We start from the raw sequence: 10592 nt of genomic DNA on the forward strand, positions 1-10592 counted from the left end.
AAAAAAAAATAGGTATCTGATTTGCGTTACGCCCAGACGACCGCATAATTTCTGATCGAGCCGCCAACACACCTCATGCACATCCTTGACACCATCTGCCTAAAGGATGTGCTAAAGGTCGGCACCGATGTACATCCTGATGTAATACCAGTAGACGTTTAATTTCGCGACAAAAGCATACAATGATATGCACATAGATTTTCACTTCGCGGTGTTTGGAATAGAAGCCAGTAATAAATCGGACAAATTCATCATTTTAAAAAAAGATTTTGGTCGAAATGTAATATACTCTTCAGTCGACATTATTTCTTCAGTTAATTACTCCGTAAAAGCTAACCTGAATATTCTGTTACCAAAAATGACCAGATAAAAATGCGTAAAAGAAGTCAGTGAACGGTCGCAAAAATCTTCGAGGAGAAAATGATCGACTCGAGAAGGAAAGTAAAACATTTTTACCGATCTTAATGTCGATTGGGTCGATCGAAAATAATATCGATGATAAAGTATAGATTACATTAGAGATAAATGAGCATCCCCTTTGAAAAGAAATATGCAATCGTTACATCGCGCCAGAATCCATATCCATAAATCGCTCCGAAATTATGAACGTTTCAAAGTTGATATTGTGAATTGACATTAAGCGCGCGCGAGAAGATGAAGAACAAGTTTAAGGATAAGCGGACTTTAACGAGGACGAATGTTGCTCTAGATCGCGTCCTTGGGCTATCTAGTCTCGGAATGACTCCAGTTAACATTAGAGAATAACTTCGACCTTGGCTTCCGAGAGGATCAAAGTCGCGTTAACGCGTCGATCTGCGAGATCCTTCCAAATGATCTGCAACAGCATGGACCAAGCGATTCGTCCAATTGGACGAATCGTTCACCAAGCAATCAAATCTCTCGCAAAAGAGATCATTGAACCTCACGTTTGCGTCACAGCGCGTATTCAACAGATTTCCCGATTTTCTCAGATTAATTCCCATCTGTCTTTTCTCAAGACGGAGTTGTTGACTAAGATGTGATACGGTGTGAAAATTATATCCATTAGAAAGTAGGATGATTATATATCCACGCGATACACCGGAACGATACCGGACGTTCGGAAGAAGTTGGGCGCGAGAAACAGATCGTTCTCCCGCAGAGACCAAAACTTACCCGTCCCCATGGCTGACAGTAGCAGCCTCCTTCCGCCTCAATCTTTCCGTGTATCCGGGATGCAATCTTGACTAAGTTTGTGTTTCACTGCGCGGAAAAGGAAATTATAAAAAAGCCGACCACGGTGGGTGGATGCGATATGGTCGAAAGAACGACCTCTTCGTCGTCCAGCCGGGAGACCGCGGACGAACTGGTACCCGGAGAAGACTTTTGGTGAGACTCCGACGTGAGACAACGACGACGTCATCGCTAGCCTGGTGTCTCATTGGCCAACAGTCCTCTTGGTTGCTCGCCTCTCTCTTTCTGTGAGTGTTCCCTTCCTCTCCTTTTCCTTCTACGCGAACTCCTCTCGAGCGCGGCTCACGTATACACGTCCTCTCCCTCTCTCAGGTTCTTCTCCTCCTTCTCCTGCTTGTGCTCATTATCTCACCTGCTCTCTTCAGCTCGTATGATTGCCCGAGATATTTCCGTCTCGCTCTGTCGCACTCCCACGGCAGGACTAGACTCACGGTAGAGTCACTATGTGCGCCAAGTCAGTGAGCTCAACGCCTGGAACCAATCTTCCCGACTCGACTTGCATGAAGGCCTGTATAAGGTATAAGCGAGGCACGGATAGTCGCAGCTTAAGTGTCTCGCTGGTTAGACGATACTGTAGGTAAAGGTCAGTTAGCGTTATCTAAGGTAGATCTGGCATTTCGTGTATATTTAGAAGGTTAACAAGTTATCGGATTCTTTTGATAACCGACTGAAAAATCCTACATGACGACTTTATAATATTAAAAATGATAACGATTTATCGTTGGTATTTTGAAAAAAAAAATACTGCAGAAACCCATGCAATAGAATCATTATCAGGATTATTTTCATAAAAAATATTATTAAAATAACATGACTCCAAGATTTTTGGGAAAACTTTATAACTTACTTAAATATTAAGTTACGCAATACAATTTTTGTTTTTTACATTAATTTGCACATCCTATGCACAATTTAATGAAGATATTATTGCGTGAAATAGGCAGGATATATAATAAAATAATTGTAAGAGCTGTCGAGTAAATTACAAAAGTGTTATATGATACGAATTAAAGCGGTAATAAATTCTTTATAAATTCTAATATTAGCTACCGTGCTAAAAAAAGAATCATAAATATTATCTTCAATTTAATAGATATTCTTCCTGAGAGGTTCAACGATACTAATTGTACTAGATAATGATTAAATAAAAGCTGAAGTGTGTGTGTGTCCATTCGTTTAAACATAATCATGTAATCATATAAATTTGTATTCACCTTTACATTAGAAATTGTAATATCCTCTCTTTATGGAATACACAAAACGATTTATATAGTATTTATATTATAGTTACTTTCTCTGTCCAATTTTCTATTGCATCTGAAATAATGAAAGTAAATAATATTAAACCAAATAACACCAATGTGATATAATGACAACACATTATTAATAATAATATTTTGCTAAATGAGCGTTCTTTTCAAAAAAGTAAGAAAAAAACTTAACTGGATGCACATTTAAAAGCTATAAAAAATTAACAATAAGCTTTTTCCTATTTTATATATGTCGTTTTATACGGAAAAAGATGAGAGTCTTTAGAATTAATTTGGAAAACTTATTGTTAGATATCATATATTATGTGTTTATGATCAATTAATCGAAAAGATTGCATTGCAGGTGGAATCGTAGTAATAAGAAAAAAATGAGAGTCTTCAGAATTCATTTGGAAAACTTATTGTTAGATATCATATATTATGTGTTTATGATCAATTAATCGAAAAGATTGCATTGCAGGTGGAATCGTAGTAATAAGCAAATCTTTGCTCAGATTCACAGAAGATAGAACTGCCAAGGTCTCATGGATCGCTACTCGATGCCTCAAAAGATTGTGCCTTGTATCACGGATCGTTGCGCCGATCTGCAAAAGAGAAAAATTTATAGGGTATAAAGAAAAATATCAAAATATTTATTATATCATCGTGAATCCTTATACATTGAACATCCAGACAACTATTACCGTCTCTATTGCATATTCCTATTCTAATTGAAAAATCGAAATGCCTAGCTAAACCTAAAGCTATCGCTTTAAAGTTTTAAATTCGCTCAAACTCTCAACGAAATGTATTGAAAAAATTTGATTCATGCTTCTTCGAAATAGATAATATTTTTATCAGTTTTTAATTTGAAGTTATATTACGTGTAATAATTTATCAATATTTTATATCACGAAACAAACAAAAGAAATCGGTATGGTGAATGTAATTAAAATGACTTAAAAGATTTCGAGAAAATTTTGCCCTTTTTTGAAGAATATAACTTCAAAAAACTTTTTCAGAATTTTTCTTCGATATATTTACGAGGATTTAAAATACGAATTAACAAAGATACGCGGATTTTACGTGGTTCTAGTGACATTGTAGCCCGTAGAACCTGCGAGCACGATGGTGTCGGTGAACTCCGGACGCCTCGGGGCATTTCGCAGGCGCGGGTCGCGAGAAGGATCTGCGGACGCGCAGGTATACACAGTTTGCACCATTATGTTTAATTTATCGCTCGCGCGCGCGCTCTTCTATGCGGTTTGACTGATTCGTGCGAGAATAAGCTACGTACATACAATCCCGAGAAGTCTCGCTGACAATCAACGTTATGAATAAACATTCGCGCCGCCTTGAAGCTCTAATCACCGCACTGAATTACCCATCGTGCGAGGATGAACAAGTACTTCCTAAATTCTATACTGTACTATATAATATGGATTCCGTGACTGAAGTAAACGCTTCGAAGAGCGGGTTAATTTTTAAATGAGGGCAAGCGCTTCTTACACTTTGTTTTACACCAAGAACAAAACAAAGGCAAGAATACAAATATATAAGAAAAAGAAGTTATTAGTACCCTTCTTTTCTCTCTTTCCAGGCATTAAATTCTGCCAAAAATTTCATGTTATATAAATTAGTTTTGTATTATATAAAAAATATTTTTATAATGATTAAATATAATTTAATATATACGCAGAAAATCAGGTTCATAAAAATTTCCTCGCTGACTCATTCCCATTTACTTCTCAACTTTTGCTTTTTTACATTTCTAATTGTCACGAAGTAGTTACTCTTATGCTCACTCATCATTTCTGAGGTTTAAAAAGTTGTCTGCGTTATATGAGAGGGCCAACTTTTTTGTGCTGCGCGTACACAGTAATGATCCCATCCATTATTAAAGCTTATAGTAGTAACGAGCAAAAAATACAGAGAAGCGCCGAAAGAGTATCATATGTTTCAATTTTTAATCTTTTATTACGACATCTTTTACGGCACTTGTAATGAACATTCCATCGTAATATTACTTTTACACGCGCTTTCAATAAAAAAATCAAATATTTTCATAATTATCACATTTTATAAATACATTTTTCATTATCAGATATTGAAATAATTTGATAAAATAAATTTTTGCGTAAGAGTTTTCGATCATCTTTTCATCATCCCATCTTTGGAGCAGTCGAGTACTATATTCAGTTCAAAAATTGATTCTGTTAAAGTTAATAATGCTATAATGCGACATAATATCCACATACACAACTAAAGCTTTAATACAATAATCACGATAAAATAAAATTGTCATCGCATTCGCGCAAATAAGTTGGAATTTTTATGTTTCATTAATGCATCGTAGGATAAACATCGTAATGTTCATAGTTCCAACATAGCTTCATAATTTTCCCATTAAAATCCGACATCTTCATTTGTATTCAAAGTTGCATTCCGTGCTATAAAAACGTGACTATTTTATATTTTATATTTTATAATTTCAATGTCATTTTTGACGTAAAACTGAAGAGAAAATTAGAAACCATATAAAATACTATATAAAATTTGACAATAAATGCACAACGAAAATACGTAAGTCGAAACGTCTACGGTTCTGTAGAGAGATACTTTTGCAAATGCGCCCCATGGATTTCTTGCAAACCGATTCCTGTAAGACGCTGGTGTAGGGTAACGGGTTTGCGACGGTTCGCGCCTTCATTTCGTATTCCCTTCGACGACGCATCTCATCCGCCGCGCCGAGACTGGGGAAGGACGTCGATAGTCCAAGCAAGCGGGTTCGACCGATCGAATGCGGCTCGATCGGATTTCAAAAGCTGAAGCGGTGGGTAGGCGCCCGATGTGAAACCACCTTGTAAACGATGACCACCTATGTTTTGTACGCCCCGTCGACCGCGTTTAGGGCACGCGTCCACGTGAGACGAGATTTACACTACATTAGACGCGTGTATCCCTCTAACCGCATCTCGTAGAGATAGGATGTACGACCGTATCTTTTTATGTTCGATTATGAAATAACGAAAAGGATAACTAATATCTGCATTTCGTTAATTATTATATAATAATTTTGTTAATATCCTTTTACGCTGAGAATACGAATTTGATTCGAATTTGTACTTGCTTGGAAAGATCTTTCTCATAAATCACAGGCTAGATACAAACTGAGAAATAAGGAAGGTCCATTCCGCTGCAATTATTTAAGTATGTAATAGCACGTCATACCGATGACGAGACCGCAGTAAAATATAAGCAAACAAAATTTCTAATTTATATGTTTGCATTTATCATAGAGCATAGATGATTATGCGAATGAGCGTGGATAAGCATCCCCGATAAAACATAAACTCATTGGCGTGGCGGTAAATTTTCAACTCCCCTTTGCTTATATGATATTACGCCGAGTTTCTGCCCGAGGGGTTTAAACATACGCATTCCATGGGATAGTCTATTATGTAAATAATTATCTTCAACCACTCGTGCGTAAACGGCTCGTCGTGAATCGTCACATACGATCATAAATGTGAAAAGAAGGAGAAATACGCAAAATTACTTGCGGATATATTTTAACGTCCACGAATAAGCTAAACATCGCGATTAAGCAGTATCTTTACCGTGTCGCTTGTATCATTCTGATAACGGCATGCGAGCAAATCGAAGGGATACACGAAGAGGTTTTACCGTGATAATTGGCCAATTTGCGAACGTAGCGCTAGGCACGTGTCTGTCTCCCGATGCAGTGAATGATCGCGGTCGATCCGTTGATTCATCATTGCGTTACGCAACAATGCGAGCCGCAAACGCATCTCGACGTGCGCGCGCGCGTCATCCGATAATGCGCTTCTTTCCGCGAGCCAAGAGTGCAAACAGGAATTCCTAGATTGGTCGATGCCGTAACCGGCTAACCGCTCTAAGGATAACATCAAACGATTTCCACTTATCATAAATCATTGTCATGGACAAATTATGCAAAAGTATCGGGGAGATTAATAATTAACAAAGCAAAAAGAAATTATTAAAAGCTCTCATTTCAAATATTATTTAGTCTTTACTATTTTATTGCTTAATCAATCTACATAATAAAATTATTTATTTGATTTAATGAAAAAAAGAAACTAAGTTTAAAAAAACGGAAGAAATACTATTATTAAAATTTAAAAAAATGGATTTCTTTTCATGTATATAATTATCATATATATATATATATTATCATGTATGAGTTAATATTAGCTGGCGCTAGAGGATTACATCCTTTTTTGTCAAAGAACGGTAGTTGAAGGCGATGATGACATCATATATGCTAAGAAAACATACATACATCCAAGGTAACATTCTTATATCGGGCGTTGAAATCACCGACTCTGTGATTCCGTGTCCGCTTATTGATTTCGAGCATTGAAATCACCGAGTATGACTCTGCGTTCGTTTATTGATTTCGAGCATTAAAATCACCGAAAGAATGACAGTATTCATCAAATGTCGATTAATATTTTTTTATAATTAATTATATTATATTGTTGCGTAAATAGTAGCATATTATCAAAGCAAACAAAGAAAACGGAATTTTAATGAGGATTGTTTCGGGCGCGTGTATAGGCTTAGGGCACTAAAACGTATACGTTCATCACTGCGTCGAGTTATTTCCAACTAGAATCAACGACCGAAGATTCATGGGCGTGCGATGGATATATGTACAGCAACGGATCTTTTAGTTTGCAAGTTATACCGCGTGACGGAAGCGCAGGAACGGAAGTCACTTTCGGTTTTCAATACTCATTATCCGCCGAGATGTACATTAAAGACTCTATCTCATGATTACTTCGCTTGCGTAATTATTCGCTTATCCTCATAGCTAGCATCCTCCGTTTACTGCCTTCTTAATTTTCATTCCCTTGCTATGATTGCTTCTGGCTTCGCAGCTGACGCGAATCTTCTTATGAAAAAAGAAAAATGGAAATTCTACAAAAAACAAAATCAAAAGATTTAATTTTGTACAATAGACCTTTTATCTTTAAAATTATAACTTAATATCTTGAAATTTATTAAGTTTCTTTTATTTTTTATAAAAAATTAAATAAATAAACAATTTTCTTTAATTTCTTTAAAATAAAAACAAATGCACCTGATTACAAAATATAGATTAGAAAAAAGTCAACAACTTTTTGAAGTATTTAATTTCTACTGAAAAATTTAATTTTCTTTAAGTAACAAGTTTTTTCTTATAAAGAAAAAGATTAAAGAAATAAATTTTTTCAGTAATGCTTATATAAGCACACTATTCATTTCCTTAAAAAATTTAAAACCTAATTTTTAATTTGATTCACTTAAGCTTTAACAGGTTTTATAACAAGATACCTAAAAACTGCACGGACGGCACTTTCTCCGAAATCAGCGTCTTCGCAGAGCAGGATTTTCGAGGTCCCGATCTTTCGCAATGTATTATAGTCGGCTACGTGGGCAGTCGAATGTCCGTGTGCGTCCTACGCGCACGCCATCGCTTTTCACACCAAATCGAGTGCCGGTATATTTCCTTTTCAAAGAAAAAATTCGAAATCTCATACAGATGTCATTGATGATTTTAATAAATGCATTTTAAGAGAAACATATTTACGTATAAAATGCATAAATCCTGCAAATAAAGTATCATCAAATATATTTAAGACTCTTTTATAAAAAGAAAAGGAGAGAAAAAGAATAAACAACTTATAATTCTATAAGTGTGGAACAACATCTGCAATAATAGAGACGAAAACAATTTATAAAGTAAATTAGAAATAAATAAGAGCAGTTTTATAACAAAGTTATATAATAAAGTGGTTTCTGAAACATTTGATGTTTAAGAAAGACAAATATATGAAATAATTGTTAGAATAAACGGATAAAATTTTTCTTTTCAATTTTAAAATAAAATAAAGTACAAATTACATTACAATAAACTTAAATAGCCATAACTCATGTCATCATTAATAATTAAATATTTATCTAGAATATAAAAATTAAGATATATTTAAAATATAAATGTATATATGTATACATATATAACATTTATTATCATTGCACTATTATATATGCATCTTACAAATTACATATTGTAAGTTACACTTATCTCCCCGTAAAAAATCTATTTCTATATAAAAAATTATTGATTTAATATAAAACGATATGAATGTGTATCTTCGCGATATTTATTATATCGTATCATAAGATATTATAGCACCGGCAGGATCTGTGGATCCCTAATAGACATCGGAGCATCGTCGAGGTCATTCGAAATCGAGCAGGAGGGACGATTAGATTCTTAGGTTCTCGCTCACAGGTTTCTAAGGACAATGATTTTCACAGGATGGAGATGGTCTGGAACAGGAATAGCGAGAATGACGTAAGCGCCCAATGTGCCACACAGCGCACACATCACACACATATATTCGCACATATTATACACATATACAAATGCGATTCCGGACCCGTTCTCTCGTCTTAGTTCTCATCGTGTTCGCGACGACGAACATCGGTTCAGTCACCACTGCAAATAACCGAAGAAATCAATGCGACTGGCTCGCGACGTTTTTTTCCCGAGATATTTCAATTTAGAGTTTTTGCCAACATTTATTATCTTGCGAGAATGTAGACAATTGGGAAGTTTATCATGATTAGAATTAAAATAAGTTTATTATTTTCTCTATTGCTCATTTTTTTTCTTATATTATAATAAAGATAGATTGCAGATTCAAGGATGATGGAAATTGGATGAAATTTTTTAGTACTTCTTATGCGATTTAAAAAGATTATGAATAAACATAAAAAATTAGCTATTGCTATACCAAGACCCGGGAAAAGTCCATATATATTTATATTTGATTATATTATACATATAAACTATAGACTTATGTTTTCTCGAGGATTGATATATCAGAATATGTAAGATTAATACGGAATAAAGATTAACAAAGAATGTTAGAAACGAGCTCAAGGGAATTGTGGTATGCTTTGGAAGCAAGATTAAACGCCTTGCAGGCGACAAGTTGCATGAAGAAGAACGTGCCTGGAACATAAAGTCAAAGTTACATTGTTAAGCGCGCATGGCGAAAATTGCAATGGCACGTAGCAACGGTGAATTCGATCTTTATTTTCGCGCAAGCTAAATATAACTCGTCAAAAATATTCTCTTACACATATATACATATGTACCTGTATTGATATCGTATATAAAAAATAATATGTATAAAACATGAATACAAAATAAAATAATGATAAAGAAATTGAATAAAAGATATCAGCCGAAGATCACCACGAATTTTTCATTTTCGAAATTAGAGATTATATATTGTATTTAAATTATTGATTAATGTTTAATTCTCTCATAAATGATCACCAATTTTTTCAATTCCTATCGATCTTTCGAATACGTCAAAAAGTGTTTTCTCTTGACTATCAAACATAAATATAAAAATGAAAGTTTATTATGTAAAAATATGCAGCTCCAGAAACATGTTTCAGTTGCATCCCACTCGCGTTACATTGGAGGCTTGATTCAAGGTGATGTTGCGACTGGTACGCGAAGCGACCGGATGCATCGGCGTAATGTATCCGCAATCACAAATGACTCTGTCCTTCGATACTAATTCGCCTAGCGAAAGTCACGGGGACAATCCTAGGCGCGCTGATATCGACGACCTAATAAGATAAATATGAGCCATTACAAGCAAAACCCTCCACTTTGGAGTTCCTCAAGATCAACGTACGTCCTCTACGGTCGCTCGCAGAAAATCAACGAAACGTGAAGAAATTTTTGCAGAGGTATATAGCGTTATATATAATGAAAAGCTATTACACGATATATCGAAAATCGGTATTATAAAAGAGAGAACTACTCTGACACACATTTGTTGAACTCAATTTCGAGAACTTGACAAATCTTTTTTGTACAAGTATATACTTTATATATATCTAATATATATATATATACTTTATAGACATGTAGGGGGGTCAAATAGATGAATTTAGAAATTTTCAGTTGCAGATTGCGGCCCAAAAACGGATCTAAGGGGTGAAAGCACCCCTCATATGTAGTGCTTTTTGCTTTTCTCGATATATCTCGAAAAC

This window comes from Formica exsecta, unplaced genomic scaffold (assembly GCF_003651465.1).
Source record: "Formica exsecta isolate Colony F162 unplaced genomic scaffold, ASM365146v1 scaffold34, whole genome shotgun sequence".
In the NCBI taxonomy this organism is placed as follows: domain Eukaryota; kingdom Metazoa; phylum Arthropoda; class Insecta; order Hymenoptera; family Formicidae; genus Formica; species Formica exsecta.